Consider the following 24,620-nt stretch of genomic DNA (forward strand, 5'->3'; position numbering starts at 1 on the left):
TCCCGGGTGCAAACATGTTATATTTGACACGATTTCTAGACTCAGGGAGTTTGCAAACTGATGGGAAAGCGTCCGCGGGCAGCACGGGGTGCATCGGTGCTGGTCGATAGTGCTAGTAACCTGTCCGGAACAGGGCGCTGGCAAGTGACGAGCAAATATAGTCGGTCCTGGCCTTCGCAGCAGGCTGATACCCCGTTGGTTTCTGTAGCAGTCTAAAAGGGGAGCGACGCTTTTTCTCCCCGACATACTGAAACCAGAGCCCAGCAGGTGCTAGAGCTAGTAGCAGGTGGTCCCTCAAATTCCCAGTCTCAGTTCACAAATCTGCTTAGTTTGGCCGCTGCTGCTTTTTCTTTTCTTTTTTTTTTTAAAAAAATGAGATGTTAATGCTCTGTTTCGCTCCATTTAGAGCCCACTAACCTCTTGACCATCTTCAAATATCTCTACTGAAAACATGAAGAATGATGAGGATTAAGCAAAATGTAACAGCATCGTGGCTGCCTGGGGCCATCCATGAGTTCACCGGCTTTGGGATTTCACTGCCAAGAGAATCAAAGGGGAGGTGGGTGCTCTAACCTGCTTTTTCGTAAGGGATGCATCATCCGCCCCCGGCGAGAGCATCCTGGCCAGACACTCATTCCTCTTCTTTTGCCAGAACTGCCTCTTCCTCACGGTCCGAGTCCTTCCTCAGACCTCGAGGCCTCGGTAATCCAGTCTGAGCACGTCAGCCAACATCTCTCCTTCTGGTCGCCCATCTCTCTTTCCTGAGACGCCACCGAGATGCCGCCTGATGAATGAGCCTGTGATGCTCTTTCTGCCATTGACAGGACCGTGGAGCCCTGAGCTCAAGCCAATTGCCTCGGTTCCTCTCATTTAATTTCTCCCTCTTCTCTCTGTCAATTAAGCAACCCTAAACATTGTCGATGAGGCCACCGCCGATCTGTAACGTTGCTCTGGATTTTCCAGGAAAGCATTTTCCGTGGCTTCCCCTCAGTCGGCCTCATTCCACGCCTGAACATCTCCCCTGCTCAGGTGTGGGCTTCCCGCACGGAAGGTGGGTCTCCTCTCTACTTGATGACACAGTGGTAGAAGGGTATATTAGGGGGTGGGAATACTTGGACTCAAACCTGGGCTCCACCATTTATTAGCTCTGTGACTCTGAGGAAGTTCCTTAACTTCTCTGAGCCTCAGTTTCCTCATCTGTAAAACCAGGGTAACACCACATCTCATAAAGTGAAACGCTCCCAGCACAGTGTCTGGGAAGGACAGGTCCATTCCCGAATCTTCAGGCCAGCACTCAGGCTCCACCGCCGGCCCCCGGGCCTGCCCTCTTCAGAGTCCTTGGAGCCTCTGCACTCTGCCTGTGAGCTCGGGAGTGAGGGAAGGAAGTCTACCTGGCCAATAACTAACTAACTGTAGGCTCCAAGCGTGATTACAGACCGGGCTCTTCCCAGCTTGGCGAGCACGTTACTGAGGGAAGCCCTAGTTCTGGACACTTCCCTGCAGTATCCCCGCCTCTGCTGGCCCTACCTGCTGACTAGTCAGCCCGCCCGCCTCAGGGACCCGCCTGCCCCCTCGTCCTGTTCAAATCCAGACTGAGTTCCCTCCACCTGGATTTCTGGGAAGAAAGGCTCATCTAATCTCCTTCCATTGGAAAAAAGCATTCTTCTTCTTTTTCCTTATTCATCCTTGGCATTTCTGACTGCAAGGCGCTGTGTTCTCTCTGGCCTTGCAACTCAGAGCTATTTGTTTCTCCTGCATGAACAGAAAGGGGTCTCCTGTTCCCCAGTGGAATTAATGCCCACACGGGGAGGCCCAAGGACACCAGCGCTCAAGCACAGGAGGTGGAGGGCAGTGCCAGCCTCAGCACCTGGCATCTGGGTACCAGGCAGAAACAGTCAAGAGGGCAGCATCTCATGTCCCTGTCCTGGAAGAACTTCCCACGATGACTGTGAGGAGGTCCCCACTCCAGGTCCCCTGGGGACCCTTAGCAAGCTTGCCGCCTTGGGTCATCAGAAGCTTTGTCTGAGGGGCGGGGCGGGGGAGGGGAGGCTGCACCCATCTTTCATTCTCTAAGGTCCCAGGTGCGGGAAACGGACCCACGGAGGTGTGAACAGAAGTGGGTGGCAGGCAGCTGAGGATGATAGGGGTATAGGGGAGGGACCTCTGAGAGCTCCCCAAGGCAGTTCCCCCTCCATCTCCACTTGCCACGGCTCCCGTTGGCGCACAATGTCCCTTACCGCCTTCAGGGAGCAACTCAGACTTTGCAGAGGGGCTGTGCGCATCCCACCGAGTGCACAGCAGATGCCTAGGGAAGCCTGTCAACCTTCACGTGTCCGGATAAGGCGTTGGGGCGATGGCCCCATCTGCCCCAGGCCTCGCTCCCCAAGGTCCCCCCACCCAGCCCCTTTCCAAGAAGGCCCCTCTGTCGAGCGGTGCTGGGCAGTTTCGGTTAAACCGAGTTTTCAGACTCAGGTCTCACGCGCCTGGGAACTCGCGTGCGTCTGCGAAAGCGCCGGACGGCGCCCTGCGAGGAGCGGCCGTGTCCTGCAGGAGGCGTGTCCCTGGACGCAGGGGGCACCGACACGTAACGGCAGGGGTGGGGTGGCGGGGCGGAACTGGCGGGAAGGCTGCAGGGAGGGCGCGGCCGGGGCGTGTGCGCCACAGTCGCAGGGCGCCGTGGTGGTCAGTGGGGCCCGGCGGGAGCGGGGGGCCAGCGCGGCTGACCTGACCGGGGAGGCTGCGTCTGCCATCGGGGCAGGACGCAGCTGGGGAGAAACCTCAAAGTCGCGAGGCGCCGGCGGCGGGAAGCCGGGGGGCGCCCGTCCCCGCGCGCGGGCGCAGGTAGGGCCGGCGGCTCCGCTGACCCCGCTGCTGCCCGGCCGCGGACAGGGGGCCTGGGCCTGGCCCCCCGACCCTGTCGCCGCCGGACGGGCGGCGCCCGCCCACCCCTGGGCGACCACGCGAGCAGGACGCGCTCCGGGGGACGCAAAGGTGAGTGAGCCCCGCGGCTTGCTGTGGCCGCCGTGTGAGTCAGTGCGTTTCCCGCTGCGCCGTGGTTGGCGGGGGGCTCCCCGCGCACGCCTGCCTTTGGAAGGGCGAAGCCGGCCCCTAGTCACGCGTGCGATTTAAGGCCTGTCGCCCCTTCCCTGCGTCGGTTCCCGCAGGGTGCCCTTCTCGGCGGACCCCGGCCTCCCCCGCGTCTGCTGCTGGGCTGGGTCCACATGGGTCCCCGACTCCAGATGCCAACAGCTGACAGAGGGGGGATCTTCTGTTTGCTGCTGACAAAGTTAAGGCCTGAGACCCTCCAAAAAGTTAGGTTTAGATGTTTCTGAATCGTCCCAGGTGAAGCCAGGTTTTCACGGGGCTAGGAAGGTGGCCAAAATGAAAATATGGCCTGGAGCCAGGGGTGGAATCGGAAGCCGCCGGCTCCTTCCTGCGTCGCTGGGGGATTTCTTGTGACACAGGTGGCTTCCTCACTTCTTTGATTCTACACCATCCGGCTCCCAGCCGCCCTCCCGACCCATGACCGCAGAACGAGGACCCAATAAGACCTGCTCCCCTAGCATTTTGAAGAGCTTCACAGGAATACATTATGTAATAATAGAATTAAATAAACTACAGCCCTCAGCTAGTGGGAACTCCCGTCCTGACAGCTGAAGGGAAGCTGAAGCAGCCAGCTCCACCCCAACTTCACCAGGAGAACTGGCCGCCAGCTCTTCTGATTCTGTTAAATGAGGAAGGGGAGGGGAAGTCCACCCGAGCATCTCAGAAGCACCTTCCTTCCAAAGCTGATGGCATTTCCTTCACTCCGCCAAAGTTCACAGTGGCGTTACAAAGCTAATTTTAAGGACCCCTCATCTGGAAGTCTTGTTGGATAATGGGAGAGCCTTGAGTTAAGGAGCAGAACCTAAAAGTAGCATCGACGCATCTTGTTCCTGACCCTCTTACAGGTGGTCGGCAAGTTCCACCTCAGGAACTCGGCGGGGGTCTGACCATCAGCCTCCGCATCTCATGTGCCTTCCCTTCGCCCAGTGCGGGGCGGGAGAGGCGCCTGTGCTGGAAAATCTAATCGTCCTTCATCTCCTCTGACACCCTGGCTCCCCACCCTCACCCCAGATACAATTTTAGGAAAGAAATGCATTGCAAAACAAATGTTTCTCCAGCCTCCATACTTCGTCAATATTTAGCCTGTGGAATAAAGAGAGGTAACTTCTGCCCTTTTCCCTGAAGACTAAACCCAAGAGAATAATGAACACTCAACAAAGCGTAAAAGTTAGTGATTTCCTGAAAGAGGGAGATTTCATCAAGGAGGGAGGTACATCCATCCATTCCACCCCTTCATTCAACATATACTGCACCACCTACGTGCCAGGCTATATGCCAAGACCTTGGAATCCCAAGATCTAAGACAGTTTCTGCTTGTGAGGACCCACAATCTGATAAATAAGACAGATACAGAAACAAACTCCTGTTCAGAATAATACGCATCCTAATAGCAGGAGCCACGGGACACTGAAATGATCCGAAGGAGGGAGCGATAGACCCCCCTGGATATTATCAGGGGAGGCAACGCTGCCGAAGTGACGGATGAGCAGGGTGTTGAGAATGACCGGGAGATCCAGGGACACGCGGGCAGGCAGGGGAAAGAGTATGTGCAAAGTCAACGGCAGGCCGGGGGAGCGGCAGGCGGTGCGGGTCACTTCGCTAAGAATGGCGGGCCCTCTCCTGTAGCGGTGGGAAGTCTTGTGGGGCTTTTAAGCAAGGAAAGAATATGGCTGGATTTGTGTTTGGAGAGAGGACTCGTGGCTGATGGAGGCGGCTTGGAGAGATGGGATGCAGAGGTCAGGAGGACCCGGCTAAGGTCGTGGCAGTGGGAACTGGACTTTAGTGGTGTAGCAAGTACCTGGTGCCCGAGTGACTGTGGTATGGGAGGAGCGAATGGAAGAGAGGATGCTCATAAGGCACTGAGATAGGGGCGGGGGTGCATTGTGATGCCTGCAGCGGAAATCATGAATTCGGGGAGGAGTGGGCTTGGGGAGTGGACTGTGGGAGAAGAAGGCAGTTAACGCTTTAGACATTTATGTGGATAGTCCCAGGAGAGGTCCAGGTGGAGATAGGTGATCGGTACTGAATATTCATGTCTGTTGCTCAGGGAGAGATGGAGGCAGCTCCAACTTAACTATCCCAGATGTCGTACATAAAAGCCAGGCTGAGGGCAACTAAAGGAGCCTGTGTCTGCGCTGTCAGTAAGAACATGAGGATGCTGACAGTCTTGAGTTTGTCGGTAATGTCCCTCAGATGTTATTTTCATATCATATGGTGACCTTCCAAATGAGTCTCCAGGCTCCCAAGGCTTTCCCCAGATGCCTTGCAGGGTGATACCTGAAATGCTGAAGAGAATCCTGGATTAATGGCATTTAACCAAACAAGCCAATCCCCAGAATCACTTCCAGTGTGAGAAATGAATAGTTTAGTTCAACTGTGAGATGTGTCGAGACCTCTCCAGAACTCATACTCCAAGCCCTTCCATCATCAAAGCAAGAAGGATGGCTTTCTCAGACAAATTCTAAACCCCTGTAGAGTACTTTAGGTCGGGCTGCCACTGCCCAGATCAGGATCTTATGTGACCTGGCATGGAAGAAAAAACCTCGCACTTGGAACTAGATAGACATGGGCTCATTGCTTGCCTTGATCACTTATTAGCTACCTTCGAACAAGCTGTCAGCTTCATTTCCCTTAAAATGAGGATAATTATTACTCACCAGGGCAATGGTTAGAATCAGAATCAAACTGAAAAAGGAATGTAAGGGTCTATAAAAATGTAAAGGGTTTTATTATTATTACTGATCTTGCCACTCGAAGGTGCCAAATCAGATGGGCTGTGTAGGCGTAGGTTCTGGGCTGCCTCTGAGGCCCAGACTTGCCGCTTTTTAACTGTATGAAGTATTTTAAGGCAGTAATTATGAGTCTCCTTCCGTCGTGTCGATGACACACATCTGTTCTGGCCGCTTCTCTTTTTATTCCTTACCTGCAGTGGTCAGAGCCCAGAGAGGTGAATGCTTTGCTAACGCTTAGGCAGGCTGCGCACTGTGCAAGGCCTCCTGGGAGCTCCCGCGGCTGACAGCAGCTGGCCTTCCACTCCCAGGCCACAGGCCACCCCGCATGCAGCTGAGTCCTCCCTGATGGGATGCCTTTTTCCAATCCTCACCTGCTGTGGCCCTGCACTGAACATCAGCTGACGCCTCGGGTGTATCTGTGATTATTCTCTCTGTCCCAGTCAGGGAGGTCTGACATATTCCAACCCAGCAAAGTTTGAATTTTATGCCAACATCAAAACTTTCAAGTCAACAGACTTCTGACTGTTGATGAAGAAGAGGAAGTAACCACGGACTCAAAGACTTCAAATGGAAAAACACTCTAGAGATGAGCCAGCCCCACCCCCTCACTTCACAGATGAGCAGACGGAGGTTTGGGGAGGTGAAGTGTGTGCCCAGGTCAACAGCGGGTTGAGGGCAGGACCAGAGTCGAAGACTGGTCGCTCTGCCGTAGCGGACATGCTAGGGTTTCTCCCCGCTGGACCTTCTGTGCCTCCCACACAGGGACACACGTGGGCCTTGAAATGCTGGCAGAGAGGCAGGCAAGGTGAAAAGATTGCACTTGAAACTGAATCTGCCCTCTAGTAGCCTCCAGGGGCAACCGGGGTGTCCTGGAGATGTGGGCAGATGTCATCCTGGGAGGTACTCTCCACACACACCCATCCTTTCTGCTTCCTCGACTTCAGTCCAACTTTTCTCAAGAATTCCCAAAGACCCCTGAAGAGGGGAGACAGCACTGGGTCCCGTGATGAACTACGTCCCTCTTGGTGTTTTGCGAAACTCATCACGAAGGCTACTGAGGCCAGTGGACAGGTCATCGACACACATCAAATACTGGTAGCAACTGACCAGACAATGAGAAAGGCTCCCGGCAGATCGCCGGCTCATGAGCACAGTAAGAGAGACGAAATAGAAGCAGAAGGGCCTTCTCCCTGAGCAGCAAAAGGAAAATCGACTGCACATGCTTTGCAGGGCCAGCCGGTCCCAAGGCCAGACAGCAGCTCGGGTTTCTGCCGCGTCCCCACAGCGGCCTGAGCCATCTCCACGGGGCACCAGGGGACGGGAGTGGACCTTTAGTGCAGACCGGACAAGGGCAGCTGAGTTCCAGAATGAACTTCACACAAACACAAGAGTTCTCTCACGGGGCGACTCCCAAGGGGCCGTGGCAGGGTCCAGACCACGCCCCGGACCCTGGGAAGAAGCTTGCTCCCACGGCTGTAGGCGGGCTGCTCCGCGGAGTTCGTTGCTAAGAAATGAGAAAACCTCATCACGGCTGCATTTCTTGATCAAAACTGAAGATCGTGTTTATGAGCCGCCGCAGACCTGCCCTTGCCCTTAACGGTCTCTGACTTCCTCCTGTCGAGATGTTTTTCAGTTGACATTTATGCTCTTCAAACGCAACCCTAATTTCAAGCCAGACGTGCTTAAGGAAAGCCCATTAGCAATTTCTTTTCGTTTTCTAGGCAAGTCATAAAAGAACCTTGGCGGAAGAGAGGGGAGACCTGCCGTCGCAGTATGGGTGCCGAGCACGGTCGCCCTCGACTCTGCAGGGCTGGGGGAGGGCGTCAGGCGGGGCTGGGGCAGGAACGGAGCCGCGGAAACGGGAAGTCCCCTTAGCCGTAGTATTGTGGGAACAGAATGGCACACAGCGGACATGCCACGTCTCAACCTGAACGGCACGTGACCGTGGCCACCTTGAAAAAGAGAAAAGGGTGCTGTGGGGGGAGGCAGGAGCCTGCCCGTCCCGCCCCCACACGTGGGGACCTGAGTCTCTGTCCTTTTGTGCCTGCCGTGTGACCTTAGATTCTTCTGCAGCCCCCAAGTGCTGGCTCTCGACAGCCACTCATGCACAGCGGCCCGAGACCACCCGGGAACGAACACTGGGGGCAGAGAGACCTTCCTAATGCTTAGGGACCCAGAGTGAACGATCCATCCAGCCTGGCTCGGCCGCGTGAATTTTTCGCGTGCAGGCTGGGCTCTCCCAGGCATGTGAACAGCGAGCGGTGCTAAGAATGTGAAGCGCGCAGAAGGGACAGCCACCGCGGCCCCACCCCCAGGCTGCTTCCCGAGCCCTCACAGTCGTTTGTCTACATTGTGCTGGGGCCCAAGTGGGGATGCCGGGAGGGGTGAGGGGACCACTCTTCAGGCGGGTCCTGGTCCTGCAGACTTGCCCCACCCACCAAGCCCCTTCCTGTCACTGACCGATGGCTTCCACCCTCCCTGCTCTAACTCGGCCTCCCAGCCTCACCTGAAATAACAGCCCCCCCTTTCCCCACTGCCAATTTGCCACTCCCCCACCCGGGCCATCACTGCCACCACCCAAGGTCCACAGCCTGCTGAACTGTGGGTGCAGCACAGCGGTGGCCTTGACGACGCAAACCTCTGCCTTAGATGGGTGACCCGCACCCCGCCATCAGAAAACCTCTGCAGGGCGCGGGGAACACATTTGCACCCCAGGCCACCAGACAGGACCTGCTCCTGGCTCTCCTGCTTTCAAATTAGAAACTCGGATCCTGTCCGTGGGCTGTTTGGCCCAAAGCCTCCTCCAGTGAGGAAAAAGTCAGGCTTTGTGGGCGGGTGGGAGTGAGGTGGGGGCGCCCAACGCCTGCTGATTCAGCCACTCTGCTCTTGGCAGTCATGACCCCTCTGAGGGAAGAGCCGGCTTTCGCTGTGTTTTCGGTGGATGAGGGGGCACGGATTTCCACAGCCAGCCGTGGAAAGGCTGTCTCATTTCCAGACAGACACCTCGTGTGTCCCCCACCCTGTCTGGGCGAGGGAAGGGAGCACACAGTCACAGAGCATGTGCCACATGGGGAAGAAGGTCTGATGCTCCTGACTGACATTTTCCAGGAATAACTTGTCAGTGGTTTAAAAATATTATTCCTTATATAAGAACTTAAGCCACTGAGGTGTGTGGTCATTCAAGGTCTGGTTTTGGAGTGAATGAATAAATTCACACTCAAAACGTCAAGTGTGACATGTTAAATTTCTTAAACAGTTAATAATGGGAACTATACCATTCTTTTCCATTTCTCACCTATTAGCTTTTAAGAAATATTGTATTAGTTCCTCCCATATTTTTTTATTGAGGTGAAATTCACATTACATAAAAATTAACTATTTTAAAGTGAACAATTTGGTGGCATTCAGTACATTCGTGATGTTGTGTAACCACCACACTATCTAGTTCCAAAACATTGTCATCACCCGAAAACAGCCCCCCCCCGTACCCATTATGCACTTATCCTCTATTGCTCCCTCGTCCCAAACCCTGGCAACTGCCAGCCTTCATGTGTCTCTCTGGATTTATCTACTCTGATCATTCTCATAAATGGAGCCGTACAGTGTATGAGCTTTCACATCTGACTTCTTTAATTCAGCGTGATGTTTTCAAGATTCATCATGGTTTAGCGTCTGTTGGTGCTTCATGCTTTTTCATGGCTGAATAATATTCCATCGTACGTAGACAGCACAATTCCTCTATTCATCTGCTGACGGCATTTGGGTTGTGAATGTCAATTGGCTACCGCGAGTACGCGCACACAAAGGTTTGTCTGAGTACCTGTTTTCAGTGGCTTCGGGCACATACCTACGGGTGGAATCGCTAGATCATGTGGCAATTCTTAGTTTAACTTTTTGAGGAACCGCCAAACTATTTTCCTTTCTCCCACATTCTTATGAACATACTTATAAATGTATGTCTTTTTCTTGAGGTAACATGCGTATTGAGTGGCATATTTTTCTGTGCCTGGTCTCTTATTTGTTGCCTTTGACCTTATGCATTAATGAGAGACGTTAAATCCTGCCCCTTGTCGTCCTAGAGATGCAGAGTGATTAGGATGTTTGACAAAGAAAATATTTGGTTAAATCGTAAACGCTTTTTGGTGTAACTGAGCAGGAAGCAACAGATGTCAGCGGCAACACATCTGCAGTGCTGTGTGCATGTGTGCCGGGCATCGCGTTAAGCACATCACCTACTTCCTCCCATTTAACCCTGGTGACAGCCCAAACACTATCCCCGTTGTACGGATGAGGAAACCGAGGTCTCCACCAGAGCTAAGTGCTTTCTCTCTCTCTAGAGTAGTATCCAAAAGCCTTTCCCCCAAAGAAACTTTGCCGCTGCTACCAGTGATGGCTATGAAGCTGCTCTGCTTCTAAGTAGCTTACAGCCTATTTTGGCAAACAGACAGATAGAGAGGCCATTGGGACACGGTGTCATGCATGCTATGAGGGTGTCACGACAGGGGCCCGTGGAACCCAGAGGAAGCGCACTTAGCCCGGCTCTGGGCGATAGACTCCCCAGAGGAGCCGATATCTGAATTAAGTGTATTATTGTATTTACTAACCTTTGCCACCCTTGGCAAGGCCTTCGATGCCACCACTTCCTCATCGTATCCCCATACACAGTATATGGCACGTAGTAGCGGCTCATCAAACACACCTGTGCGTCCGTAGACAGAACGCCCAGCCCCGTGTGACCGCAGTGCCTGGGACTTCTATTTCAACTCATAGCCTTGCTCAGAACAGACGTGGACCTGAGATCAGCAGAAGGAGATGGCCGGGCAGCCCGTGACTGGGGCGGGGGCGGGGGCGGGGGCAGGCTTTGGCCCGCCCAAAAGGGTAACACAGGTGGGGCGAACACAGGAAGGACGTGCTGTGAAACTGGAAAGCCGCAGATCAGACAGAACCTCGTGGGCTTCCAATCAGCAACCTCTGATCTGGGCTTGCCCCTATGGACACACGTCTCATTTGTGTGTGTGAGTGTGTGTGTGTGTGAGAGAGAGAGAGAGAGGGAGAGAGAGGGAGAGGGAGAGGGAGAGGAGAGGAGAGGAGAGGGAGAGGGAGAGGGAGAGGAGAGAGGAGAGAGAGAGAGAGAGAGAGAGAGAGAGAGGTCTCTTTAAACTAGAGCCAACTAGAACCAACTTTGTTTACCCTTATGACCCCAGGTTTAAAATCAGGACTAGCACCAAACTTAATATACAAGGGGATAAAGAATATTTCAGGTCTTCTTGTACAGTCGTCGGCTGAAGGACCTCGAGCCCAGCCCGTCATCAGTCATCCCCCAGCTCTGTCCCTGGACGTTGATGAGGAGATGAAGAGGGAGAGGAGGGTCCCCAGTAGCAGCCCTCCTCCCAGGGCCCCACACTGGGGGGGCCCTCATGGGCAGGGGCCAGGCTGCCCACCGGAGCGCTGTGGATCAGAGCAGCTGGCTGGGACCTGCTCCGGGGGAGGGGCCGCTGGGGAGCTGTTTGAGCGTAGCCATGGTAACAGCAGGCGTTGTGGAACCTCCAGATCTAGTCAGTGCCTGGGCCGCCTGGACTGGATTTTTTTCTCTGAGCCAGCTGTGCTTTCTTGAGCAATCTGGACCCCGTCATTCCCATCCTCCCCGCCCTGAATCCCCCTGCTCCCCCTGCACGTGCCAGCTCACGCCACACCCTCCTCGAAGCCGCGTCTGGATTCCGCACCGCGGCCACGACTTCCTCCTTCCTGCCCCATAACCACCGGTTTGAATTTCCTTTGGGATGCTTAACCCGGCCTCCTCATCGTTCTTTTCCTGTGCTCGTTTCTCTTCTCAACCAAACAAACCCCTCGAGTTCACGGTCTGTGCTTAGCTTGGAGGGGCCCCCCGGCCTCGGTGGCGGGCAGCTTTCTGCTGCTTGCCAGGCGGCGTCATCTGAGGAGGCCATGGAGAAGGGAGAAGGTGCCCACGCGCGTCGCGGGAGCTCGGCACGCGCGCCCAGCAGGGACCGTCTGGGCTGCACCGCAGGGTGGAGGCGGCACTTCTTGGCCTCCTCGGCCTCAGCTGGGTGGCCAACCCAGGCCGAGGAAAGGAAGAAAAAGCCAGCAAAGAAGGCTCCGCCCTCTGGGGAAAAGCAAGGAGAGTCTTCTGCAGTCATGACAGTGAGGCCGTGGGGCGCTGAGCAAGGATGTTCCGGACTTGGCACCCAGAAGTGACCAAGTAAAATGATATCAACTCCGGAACACGGGTAGTGTCAGCTAAGCGTTCAGTACGGCACCCCGGAAGGCTGAGGCCCATCTCCGTTTGAGGCCAGAGACCCTGGGGAGTCACGTCTCGCCCCTGTCCTCTCTGTGGCTTGGCACTCACAGCCTCGCTGGAGACTCGGAAGTAGCCAGTGACCAAAACAGGCCTGCAGAGTGTGCCTGCACCCTGTAGCGCTCGAGATCACCCGGCCTCTGAGCCCAGGCCGCAAGAGTTCTCCAAACGCAGAACAGTGAAATCGTAATGGGGGGATTTTTTTCCCTGAGCATCTTCTGTCCGACGACAGTGCCGTGTACGAGCTCAGAAACCTGCGTGGCAAAGAGGAGCGAGCACTGGACATGTAGGAGAAGACTCGCCACGTCAGCCTAGTTAGCCGTGAGACCTCGGGGATTCGATTGCCATGAGCCTCAGTTTCCCTGGCTATAGAAATGTTCATTAACTCAGCAAATATCTCCCGAAAGTAAAACATGTCCCAGATGGGGAGGGATGCCGTGATGGGAACAGACTGTTTACAAAGGAAGATGATTAAATCCACAGCGAGCCGAAAGCAGGTTACGGCTGCAGTGGGACAGTGAGGGCCTCAGGACGGGGGCTCTTCCCTCGGCGAGGTCACAGAAGGTTTCCCAAGGGGAACAATGTGTAGGCTGAGACTTAAATGAACGGAGGCAGGAGGTTCAGTGTAGCAGTTGGGGTGGGATCGAGCGAGTGTTGGGGGTTCCAGATAAAGAAGCTCATGTGAGGCCACCAAACAAGCGAGGACCACAGATCTCAGGGAGTCTGAGAGATGGAAGGTTCGTGAACTGTGGAAGTGACCGGTGACCCCAGCTTATTCTTCCTCTTGTTGCTTTTTAGCAGTTCGTGTTAGTGAGAGAGCATCCCACTGGGGAACCAGGAAACTGCACCCCTGTCTGCCCTTGGCCACTGACCAGCTCTGCCATTTTAAACAAACCTTGAACGTATTTCTGTTCTTTAGTTTATTCATATGTGAAATAGGGCAAGACATCCCTCCCCTCCTCACGTTACAGTGGATCGAATGAAGAAATGTCTGTGGAAGCCTGTAAAACAGTACAATGAGCTGTAAGTGCAGGGTCTCTGACGGGGCTTCCCCTGGTCACAAACAGGCAACGCAAGCCCTGGCCAGTGCCAGTCCAGAGACTGGAGAAGCGGCTTCAGAGCTTTCCTCTGCCTCCTGCTCTTCCCGAGGGACCAGGAGATGAATAGCGGTTTCTTTGCGATTGGTCTGGTGATATTTCATTTCGGGTCATAATCAGATTTTGTCTAAGGGAGAAAGTATGCTATTCATAAAAGGGTTTTTTTCATCCTAACATTTGTGATTACCGAGCCCACGGGTCAGGGCTTAATGCCGCACAGTCCCGAGCTATGGCCACGGCTGATTTCGAATCACGAGGGGGACCAAGTTAGAGAACGTGAAACGTCGCTGCTGAGATGCTGAGATGCTGACACCGCGTCTCCCCCGGTCACCAGCCTCCTGGGCGTCCCCCGGGGCCCGCGACCGCGAACGGGTGTCAGGCCGTCAAAGCCCCCTGCACCCCCACCGGCCTCGCCTCAGTGCCCACCCTGCCTCAGAAGCCGCCTCCGCGGCCGGCCCAGCCCCAGACCGGGACGCGGGGGCCTCTGCCCCTTCGCTCCTGCGACCCCTCCTATCCCGCTCGCTCTCGCTTCCCTTCCGCCACCCGAACGTCCGGCCCAGGGACCGGCACCGCCTCCATCTCCATGCGCGCCCCGCGCCCCCGCCCCCCGCAAAATGCAAGCCGGCGTCGGTCAGTCCCTCTCCTTTCTAACGGTGCGTGCGTTTGGGCGTTTTCTGACACTTTCGCCTCTAATTACCATTGTTATCTTTGGAAATTAAACTCGGGAGAGCATCTTCAGGTTTTAAAGAACCCTCGTGATATTGCTATCCGACTTTGACAGCAGCAGATGGGGATGAAGTCAGTGGGTTTATCAGCTGAGAGGTGAGGAGCCTGGGCTTTAGGGGTTCAGGACTTAAGGTGTTTCAGGTGTCAGTAGGAAACTCTCCAGGATAGAAACCCGTTCCTACACCTTGTTTTCCTTCTGTGCCATGTGGATCACATGGTGGATACTTAACTAGCACTTCGTAAAATCCCTGTGCAACTTCAGGAAAACGAACCCAAATGGCACATTTTACTGATGCGGGCGATTGTTATTTGTACTATCTGCCTCTTCGTACACCAGGAACCATATGCTCACGGCAGCGTTTTTATGATAGTGACGCAGCAAACAGCCTGCGGGAGACTCACACCCATTCTGCACAAACCTCCCCCACGGGACCCAGTCTGGGGGCAGCCACAAGTGCAGGCGCCTCTCCCCCTGCTCGCCCCAAGCAGCCCTGGGCCCCGCCACCTCCAGGCGGAGGATGGAACGTGCTCGTCAGAACTCGCTCGGCAAGGCGGACATGCTCCGTGCTTGCCGCTCCTGGAAACCAGGCATCACATGGCACACGGAGGAGCCAGGCTGCCCAGCGCTATCGCACAGCCTGGCGAAAGGTGCCCGGCCAGCCACCCTGGGTTAGAGGCAGAAAGGCCTCCCCGGATCGGGGCACAGTCCGCAAGACCCCCAGGCCACTTCACTCCCCGGCAGAACCAAGGAGTCACGTCCCAACCTCTGTCTGCAATGATTCCAATTATGGCTCTAAATACGTGTACAGTTCCTAACAGCCGAGGAGCGCGGTCACAGGCATCGTCTCTTTGACACGGGACCTGTGTCGAAGGCAGGTGTTCACTGCCAGGTGCCGGTGGGCTTTAGAGAGCGCGTGCAGGTGACCAGACGAAGGACAGAGAAGAGCCGATCTCCCTTCCAGCCCTGCCCGGACGCCCTTCCACCCGGAAGCACACACTATCGCTTTCTCGTGTATATGTCCAGATTTTCTCCTCCATTTTGGAGATGGAGGAAATGAGGCCCAAAGCAACAGAACGCCCTTCCCAAGGACGCACGTTGAGTCACAGGTAACAAGTCGAGCTTCCCCTCTGCCTGCGGCCTGCAGACGGACCATCTTTTAACCAAGAATTCAGCTCATGCGACAACCTACAGGAGCCTAAACAAATACAAGCAGATAAAAGCCAAAGCCAGAACTGGAGTCCCACAGGCTCTCCCCAGAGGAGCGGAACCGCCTACTCCTCCCTGTGCAGGCGTGACAAGGACACCTGCCGCCTCCTCCGGCTGCTCTAAGCAGCTCCCATCCCCAGGACCCTCTCCCCTCGCCCCAGGAGCTGAGGCAGGGCCACACGTTCAGACAGATTGCTCTGTCGAAATGGTCTCCCCCAATGTCCGCTTTCTTCAAGATCCGGACACTCTGAGTATGAGTCTGATAAATAAGTAAATAACAGAAATGTATTCTGGGCTGCTGATGATGGGGGATAAAGCCTCAAGGCTGTGGCTGAGCCTGCGGGCCCCTGAGCTCTGAGGCCACCCGCAGAGCTTGGGACAAGGTCTCCGTTCCCAGGCCTCATCCCCCAGGCCCAGCGGTCCACGTGCTTCCCAGAAAGTCTCTCGTTAAGCTCCAGGTCTCCAGGCCAGGATGGAAGACAGGTGGAGGGTGGGGAGGAGCGAGGGGGAGAGACGGGAGGGGTGCGTGTGTGCGCGTGTGTGCGCGTGTGTGCGTGCGTGCGTGCACTTACACATCAGTATCTATCGGAACCCCTCTGCTGTCCCCAGCCTAAGCAGTTTCTTGCATCCAGTCTCCCCAGTCACATGTTTGTGCATCCCGCAGTAGCGGCGCCTCCTTGGGGAAGGGGCATTTCCGGGGTGGTGGCGAGGAAGGTGTCTGGGGGTGAGGGCAGGAAAACTGAGGGGATGAGGGATGGGGTGAAGCCAGTGCACATTCCAGAAGTTCTCTGTAACAGGAGCTCAGGGGTAATAAGCTATTTGCACAGAGGCCCCCACAACTGCATTTGAAGAGCCTGAGAAAATGCCATCTGTAGCAAACACAGAAGGTGCTGAAGCCAAAAAAAAAGAAAAAGAAAGAAAAGAGGGTGCCGCTGGCCCGAGTGGGTGCTCGATAAATCCTTTAGTGCACTCACATGTGCCCTCTGCATCCAGCAACAATTATTTATCAAAACGGGTGGCGGGGTGAGGGATGCGGGGGTCGGGGGAGTCTCCATGCGACGTCAGGGATACAGATCTAACCTCGGGCAGACGGGAAGTGGATTTCACTCTCCAGCTGCACCAGCCCCCCTGCACCCCGCCACCCCCCCCTCCCCAGAGACGGAGACGGAGCCCTTGGCTATGCCACGAGTGTGTGTCCTGCACAGTGCATTCCTCGGGGCTGAGCTATGATTGGAATGAGGATATGTCTGCTCACTCCCTCTACCGTTTGGCCTTTACATTTTCGGCCTGGATATTACAGCAAGATAGCTCTGGGCTTTTTAATTGCCCTGAACTTTTGTTAAGATTAAATGAGGGGAGGAAATGGAAAGGAAAATAAAGCCACGTCTGTATTGCTTTTGAGTTGCATAATTGTATACATTTGCTACTCCATTAGTCGTCAAGTATTCCCGCCTATCAACCTCTCCCCCGTCGCCGCCGAGAAAAATAAATCAGTTACTCGGTTATTGCTGCAAAGTTTGCAGAACTCCGAGTTCCCTTCTCCCATAGTAAAGAGAATGATGCAACTTAAAATCTAAGGTCTCTTTTTTTAATTACCACCCATGCGGGAGACCTGAATCACACAAGTACTTGGTTGTCTTCCTGCTGCTTCAAAAAACAGTCTTTCCCTCCAACGGGATATGACGTTCGAGGACTTAACCATCGGTCCCTGGAGTCGGCCACAGAGCCTTTATTTGTGGGCCCGAAAAGGCACCGCCCCTCCAGAACAGCTCCTAACTCGAAGATGACCTCAGAGCCTCGGCTCGCCATCTCCAAAAATAAAACCTCACCTAGGCACTTACCACACCCACGGATACTGGCTCTAGACTCTGAGCAAATAGGTTTGAAAAATCAAAATGAGAGCTGTATGACCGAGGTATTTCACCGTAACCATGGCGATGGGTTTTATTAGCACTAACACTAGGATGTGGTCAGGTTGGGTGTACACAGACTGCAGACACAAGTGTGAGTAGTGTCACAGTGCGTGCCCACAAAGTCTCCCAAACGGGAACGTAGCTCCTAATGCCGTGATTCATGAAGGAGGGGAGGGGAGGGGAGGCCATAGGTCCGTGAGAGCGGCCCAGGGGGTTCATTTTAGCTTGAATTCAGCTTTTGTAATGGAATCCTCGAGCACACCCCACCTGGCACATGGACTGCGATTTTCCCTTCTCAGAGTCCTTTTCACACGTGCCGTCTGTTCTTCCCAACAAGCTTGAGAGGGACCTGGGTTGGCCAACAGCCTGCGACCTCAGAGGAGGAAAGGGATCAGGACCTGCTCTGATGTGCCCAAGGTCAGAGGCCTGGAGGACGACTGGCCCGGGGCCGGAGCTGCATCCTCTGGCTCCTCCCTGAAAATTCCTTCCAGGGCACCCCTCTGCTGGCCTTTCTCGTTGTGCCCGGGGTCATTTTGGTAATGTATTAATTCCTCTTGCAAATGTCCCTCATCCTTATCGTTTGTCTGATCAGCCTGAGACCAGGGTCAGGCCCTCGCGCTGGAGGTCAGAGCTGGACAGCAAGTCTTGCCATTTGCCTTTTTTTCTCTTTTTCGAGCTCCCTGTGTGTCTCTTCCCTCCATAGGTGACAGCTCCAAGAACAGGTAATGTCCCTCTCTGGACTCTATTTCACAGTCCATGGGCTGCAAACTTAAAATGCTTGTGGGGACCAGGTGGGCGACCGGACTGGGTGAAGCAGGCAGGGTGGGGACTAGGGCGTGGAACGCAGACAACAGAGGCCCTTGTAAAGCTCCAGCCGATCTGATCTGTCGTGGCTGTGGAAGAGGTTAGTGTGGCCAAACTTTAAGACTAGCTAAAGACTGAGAATTATATTTGAAGTCAGAGGAGGCAAAATAAAATAACTAAAATAAAATAAAATAAAATAATAAAATAAAATAAATAAAATAAGTGCCTGTGGGTTGGCTATAGCTCCTGGACTGCTCTGAGAAGTATCATGCCTTTGGGTCCCCAACACCCACTGTCATATATGACGTTGTGCTGCATACCTCTTCTTAGATTTTCGGTCCTATTCAAACGTGAGCTCCTTGAAGTCACAGAAGACATCTTACTTAATCAGGAGTGTACGCATAGGATGTGGCACACATGGCAGGCTTTCAAATGTTTCGTGAGTGAACACCCCATCATCCTAGATGAGATGGCCCCACTAAGGTCCCCAGCCTCCCGGGAATGGTGGCTGTGTAGCAAAGGGGTTGCCGCGGGACTAGGGGCAAATCCCTCCATCTCTGGTGGCCTCTGGTTCCTCATCTGTGCAATGGGGACACAGGGCCCACCTCCCGAGCTGTCGAATGAGGCCATGTCTGTCAAAGCTCGACCGCACACACGGAGCTGTGCACTTCGTAAGGACGCAGCCAACAGCAGCTTTCGGATTCAACAGCTCATCTCTGGTCCCCGTGAAAGCCGATACCGCACTGTGCCAGCCCTCTGCTTAGAGGCGTTGGCCTCCGAGGTACGGACGTCAAAAGAGGCCAGTCAGAGGAAAAGCGTGCGTTCTCGCCAAGACGAAGAGGAGAAAGTTGATAGTGACGGACAACACGAGACGCCCGAGAAACTGGATCATGGAGGTCAGGGGGCCGAAAGAGGGGGACGTGGCTGGGATGAATGAACGGAGGCAAAGTCCACGAGACGGCGGAGGGCCCGTGACGTGTCTGTCCCCATTCCCTGGGAGCCGGCTGGCTCCCTCTCTAAGCCAGTTTAGTGAAAAAGGGATCAAACTTTGGTTGCAACACAATAACTCTTTAAATGGAAATGTTCACCTTTCACACAACATGCATAGAATAGCAATAACTACGGTGTTACATAGTTTTCAAGGCGCTTTTAAGGCACCCACTGTGCGAGGTGTCCTTAAGCTACACGCTTTACACACATCTCTCTTTTATTCCTCCCGGCGATGCATTCATTCAGGCACTCACTCATTCACTCGTCCACTCGACAAATACTGCCAAGCCACTTTCCACCAGGCACCGTGTTAGGTATTGAGGTTAAAAGGAAAGGTGCTAACGTCTGTTTACAGAAGAGAAAACGTAAAAAGTTGTGGTGTGGGTGTCGCCCAGACACCCTACTATGTTAGTGGAGGAGGCAAAATTCTCGACTCCGAGTTTTATGGTTGAGGAGCAGAAAAACCAGGAAATTTCCTTGATGATCTCAGGGAAATGCGTGACAAATATGTAGACTTGCTGATAGGCGGGAGGTACTGTTTCCCATCATGGGTACCGCAGTCGGAATGTTCAGAGACTCAGACACAGTGTCTCGCATCTAATCCTAAGGGTGACTGAAAAAGACTAATGAGTCACAGAGTCTATGGCGTAGACCTTCGGAGGTGATGCAATTAGGGATGAGATGAGAGAAAAGAAAGAGGCTAGGCCTTCCACGACAGAAAGCCCAGGTGAAAACCTTTGCAAACTCCACTGTTCTTAAATTATTCTCTCATTATTTCCCTGGTATCAGCTTTGAGTAGATGGAGAGAGTCTTTTCCTAGCATAGCTTAATTAATCCTTGATTGATTGAAGGACCGACTCTTTTGAACCTGCAGTGAAACGGAGCTTTCTGATTTTCTGCTGCACCTGAAGTAGAGCATGTAGTAACTAGGAAAGGGTCCCTTGCTCTCAGGAAGTCCCAGCCACAATGCACCCTTTGTGAGGGAGCGAAAGGAAAGTAGGCGATTATTTAAGAGCTGATAAAGTTCGCCGCCTCACCCCCACCTGCTGCTTTCCGAGATACGGGATTTTCTTGATCGTTATTTCCTTCTGATATGCGTCGCTTGGCTGGCGGATCTGGCTGGCCCGTGGGCTGAATGGTGGGGAACTGTCATCAAAGGCTGGCCACACATGTGACCCCCATTGCCCCTGCTCTCTCTGTCCCCAGTGACCTGGTTTGGCTGCTTCACATTTTTTTTTTTCAAGATCTCTTTGCTTGCAGGACCTTTGGGTTAACTGGCATGACTTCATTCATTCATTCATTCATTCATTTATTCATTCATTCAGACTCTGGCCATCCAAACGGAATAAGACAGGCCAGGGCCCCGTTCCCACCGAGCTCATTTTCCAGTGCAGGAAGACAGTCAAAAATGGGTAAATTAAAGTGACGAGAGCGCCATACGTGGCAGGGAGTTTCGGGATGGGAAGCAGGATGGTGCGGAGGTCGCCTGGGGACTGGGCTCCCTTCGATCACTTGGTTAAGAAGGGCCTCACGACGCGGTAACATCTGAGGTTACTGAGCAGACATGCATTTGAGCTGAGCTCTGCATGTTATGAAGTAGTCGGTCATGCCAAGATCCGACAGCTAATGTACTGAAGGGACAAACCAGGTCCTGAGGGGGCGGACAGGCCTGAAGCAGGTGTGTCCAGGGTAAGGAGGGGAGGGAACGAGGCTGGAGGAGGAGGCGAGGTCAAAGGGCAGGGAGAGCAGGTCCTTGAAGTGTTGGTGGGGTGGGGGCGACACGATCTGGCTCTTTGGGGGAGAACAGGCTACAGAGAGGGAAGAAGAGAACTTGAGACGAGCTGAGAAGCTGTCACAGTAATCCGGGTGAGAGGTGACGGTGGCCTGGCTGTGGATGGATTTGAGGTGTGTTTTGGGGACAGAGCCGACGGGACCGGCTGACGGGGTGGAGGTGTTGCTGAAGGGAAAGGGGTATATTATCAGTTTCCTGGGGCCACAGAGGACCACAAAACGGGGGCTTAAACCGCGGAAATGTCTTTTCTCGTGGCTCCGGAGGCTGGAAATCCGAGCTCAGAGAGCTGGCAGGGTCGGTTCCTCCCGACAGCGGTGGAGGGGGATCTGGCACAGGCCCCTCTCCCTGGCGAGGGAGTGGCCGTCTCTGAATGTCTGCTCACACTGTCTTCCCTCCGTGCGTGTCTGTCTCTACCTCCAAACGGCCCCTTTTCATAAGGCACCAGTCATATCAGGTCACGGGCCCACTTCACTCCAGCGTGACCTCGTCCTAACACATCACACCAGCAAAAACGCAGTTCCGCATACGAGCATGTTTTGAGGTGCTGGACCCCAACATGTCAATTGTGGGGGTGACACGATTCGACCCGTCATGGGGGCCCGAGGACCCACAGTCAGTCTTCTGATTAGTTCAAGCATCGAAATAATTCATTCCTGCGTCGCATATTGATTAGCACCTGCGGCGTGACCGTCACAGGGCGAGGCGGTCAGGTCGCACGGATGAGCGTGGTCACCACCCTTTCGGAGCCGGCAGGAGTACGGAGGAGCAAGTCCCCATGGTTTCTACGTATATGGCCCTTCGCGCTTTTCCACGTTGTTTTCCTTTTTCAAAGAAAACCAATCATCATGATGCGATGAGATAAACGTCCGTGAGAGCTCCGCAAGAGAGAGAAATCCGCTTGGGCGCGTTTGGGGGCAGAAGACCACCCAGAGGAGGCTGGAAGGATGCGCTCCCTGTGAATGGGCCGAGGGAAGGGGGCGTGAGGGTGCCCCCCGCAGAGGGGACGGCGGGTGCCGAGCCTGACGATGCCGAGAGCAAGCACGTGTGAAAGGGGGACTTCGGGAAACGGGGGACAGCAGGGTGGCTGGAGACGTGGCTGGGCCGGTCGCGAGGGGCGTCCTCTCTGCTAAGTGGTCATGAGCATCGTACCGGCAGTGCAGAGCCAAAGGTGGCTTAGCCGGGGCCCCGGGCACACGCGGACGCTAGACGGACACTCAGGTCAGTTTGAGGTCTGGGCAACTGCGGTAGCAACGGGGCGAAGGGACACCTGACCCCGAGGACCGTCCCGTCCCCACCCGCTGTCTCCACCCGCCGCCCTCTGCGCCCACACTGCCAGGCCTGCCTGGTGTGGAGTGTGTATTGCCCTCGGCGCTCGCGGGCTCCGGCCGCCCCCAGGGTTTGGCAAACCCCTTCCCGCTTCAGAGCCTCCGTCCTCTGCCCCCGCCCCGCTGGCAGGCCCTTCCGGGAGCTCTGCACACAGTGGGGCCTTATCTTCCCCAGGACCTCAGTTAAGAGCCCCCCCAGCCCTAGGACCTGAGTTCAGGGCCCCCTCAGCGCTCAAGCTGAGTATTTCTTTACAGCGACACATCTTGGCTTGTTCATTTGTGCACCTGTCTGCTGTCTACCTTCTCCCTGTAGAAAGCGGGTGGCTTCACCACACCGAGCAGTTCATGACCATGTCATGACCCGTGCCTAGGACAGGAACTGACACGTCCCAGAAGCTCACAAAGTGCGTCACAGGGAGACAAAGGGACAGCTTGGGGCGGGGGGTGGGGGGTGAGGAAGGAGGCTCCTGTCCAACTCTGCCTGATAGGACAAAATCCATAGAGAGGGTGAAGAGACGGCGTCCTCACAATGCTGCTTCTGAGTGATGTCTGTACAGGCTCTAATTCTGAAATGATTGTACAGAAATGGGTGGAATAATTTGGAAAGAGTCTCCTTACTACAGGAAAACCAGAGAGAGGAGAAGAAACGCCTTAATTCAAGGGAGACCCTACATAATCAAGATCCGGACTCCGGGACATCCTAGACTCTTAAAAGGCAAACGAAACCATCACTAGCTAAGGAGTCCAGGGCTGTTTCCTGTGGCCGGCCAGCCTGTTTGTTTGGGGTCACATAATAAGGGCACATGTTATCGCCAGGCTTGGCTCTGACAGGCATCGCAGACACTGACTCACTCCGTCCTCACGACAGCCTGTTATCATCATCTATCTTTTGCGAATGACAAAACTGAGCCCCAGAGGGAGTTGGGGACCCCGCCCGATATCATGCAGTGTGTAGATACAGTCGGGATTCGGACCCGGAGTGTTCGAGCCCTGAACCTGCCCTCTGAGCAACTTAGCTAAACCCCGCTGTGCGGTCCAAGCCACACCGCAGGACAGTCGTGGACCTCACGGCACCGTCGTGACCACCGGCAGCGTTAGCCCTGTCACTCGCGTTCGTCCGCATGGGCTAATTGCTGTGGCAGAGAATCCTTACGTCTCAGTGGCTTCAGCAGCAAAGCTCTTGTTTCCCTGTCATCCCACTGTGATGCCTGTCAGCAGGGGTGCTGGGCTCCCACAGTCATTCAGGAGCACCTTCCATCTCTGCTGCCTCGAGGGTCTGGGAGTCCTCCCCGAGGTCCTCTGCATGCGGCCAGCCACTGTGCAGGCGGACAGCGAAGGCGAGGATCTCCGGGGAGGTCCCAGGAGCCAGGCCCGAGCATCCTCAGCCGGAACTCAGTCACATGGCCCCACAGAGATGCCGGGGCCTGAGAAAGACAGTCTAGCCTGTGACCAGGGCAAGAATGTGGTGGCATCTTCCTTATGTTCAAGGATACTTGTAGGGGAGACCCAGCAGGAGGACATGCCAGGAGTCGGGGACGTTGATTCTGGCCCCGACCGCACCAACCGCCAAGTGCGTGTCCGGCGAGTCAGAGCCTCCGATGGTCTCATGTCCGTTACCGACAAAGCGGGGAACCCAGCCACGCGACCCACCTCTGCTTATTATATTTTACTTTTATGACATGATCCCCTGGAATGGACAAGGCTCCACGATCCCAGAAACTGTATCTGTGTCCTTCGTTCAGGTGTGGCACGTATTAGTCGTCTATCCAGGATGTCTACACCATAAAGCATCACGTCGTTATTTTTAATAATCATGGTGCTTTAATCATTCCCGTATTGATGATCTATTTGTGCCGCTGTCCAAGATTGCAGCCATAATTCTAACATCGATTCTGAGGGAGAATCCTATCTAATTTCCTCAAATACTTGATATCTAGTTACATACCATATATGCATACTCTGGGGAGGAAAACAAAAGAGGCTTCCACTTTGTATTTGGACTAGTTACTTGAAGCAATTAATTAAATTGGGAGAAATACAGATATCTATCTCATCATGCCTAGAGCCAGGTTGCAGTTATAAACTTAATAATCTATGAGCAGACTATTTGCTGTGACTGACGATTTTTGCACAAATAGTACTCACACCTATGGGGGCATCCGAGCACATGCGCATAAGGTGAGAACGGTCAAGAAAATCTATCCAGAAGGGCGGAGCTAATGATACCGCCTGAGGCCCCAAGCGCCCCACCCCCACCCCGCCCCGTAGACAGGGCAACCGCTCCTGAGGGTGTGACCCTGTCCTGACCCACGGGGATTTTGCAAGGACTACCGTGGTGGTTTGGAGAGCTGGGCCAAGGTTTGAGCCAGCAGGGTGGAGACGCCTGGGGCTGATGAGATGTTTGAATTCCCCAGGGGAGAAGGCAGGACTCAGGCAGAGACGGCTCGATGGGATTCCGATTTTAGAGAACATAAAATATGCCAGACTGGACGACCCGAGAGACCAGGGCTGGAAGGCAGAGAGCAGAGCACGGCCCAGCGACACGTCCTCATGTCCGTCTCCCATCTCGTCCACTGGGAAATGCCTGCCAGGCCACTTGTCCCACCCCCACCTCTC

At 54.5% G+C, this 24,620-nt stretch overlaps 1 protein-coding gene across 3 annotated transcripts in view; it reads left to right on the forward strand.

The window, feature by feature from the left end:
• Window positions 1–2,653: 2,653 nt before the first annotated feature.
• KIAA0040 (KIAA0040 ortholog) overlaps window positions 2,654–24,620 on the forward strand; it is a 29,101-nt gene continuing 7,134 nt past the window's right edge. The window contains exons 1-2 of one of the 3 annotated variants that reach the window (XM_039881440.1): window positions 16,437–17,095; window positions 17,393–17,629. The gene's annotated coding sequence lies outside the window, so the exon portion shown is untranslated. Of the gene's footprint in view, window positions 2,992–16,436; window positions 17,096–17,392; window positions 17,630–24,620 lie in introns of those variants that run through there. The other 2 variants (XM_039881438.1, XM_039881441.1) reach the window with 2 other exon arrangements.

The sequence above is a fragment of the Pteropus medius genome, unplaced genomic scaffold, assembly GCF_902729225.1.
Source record: "Pteropus medius unplaced genomic scaffold, Ma_sr-lr_union100, whole genome shotgun sequence".
NCBI classification, from domain to species: Eukaryota; Metazoa; Chordata; class Mammalia; order Chiroptera; family Pteropodidae; genus Pteropus; species Pteropus medius.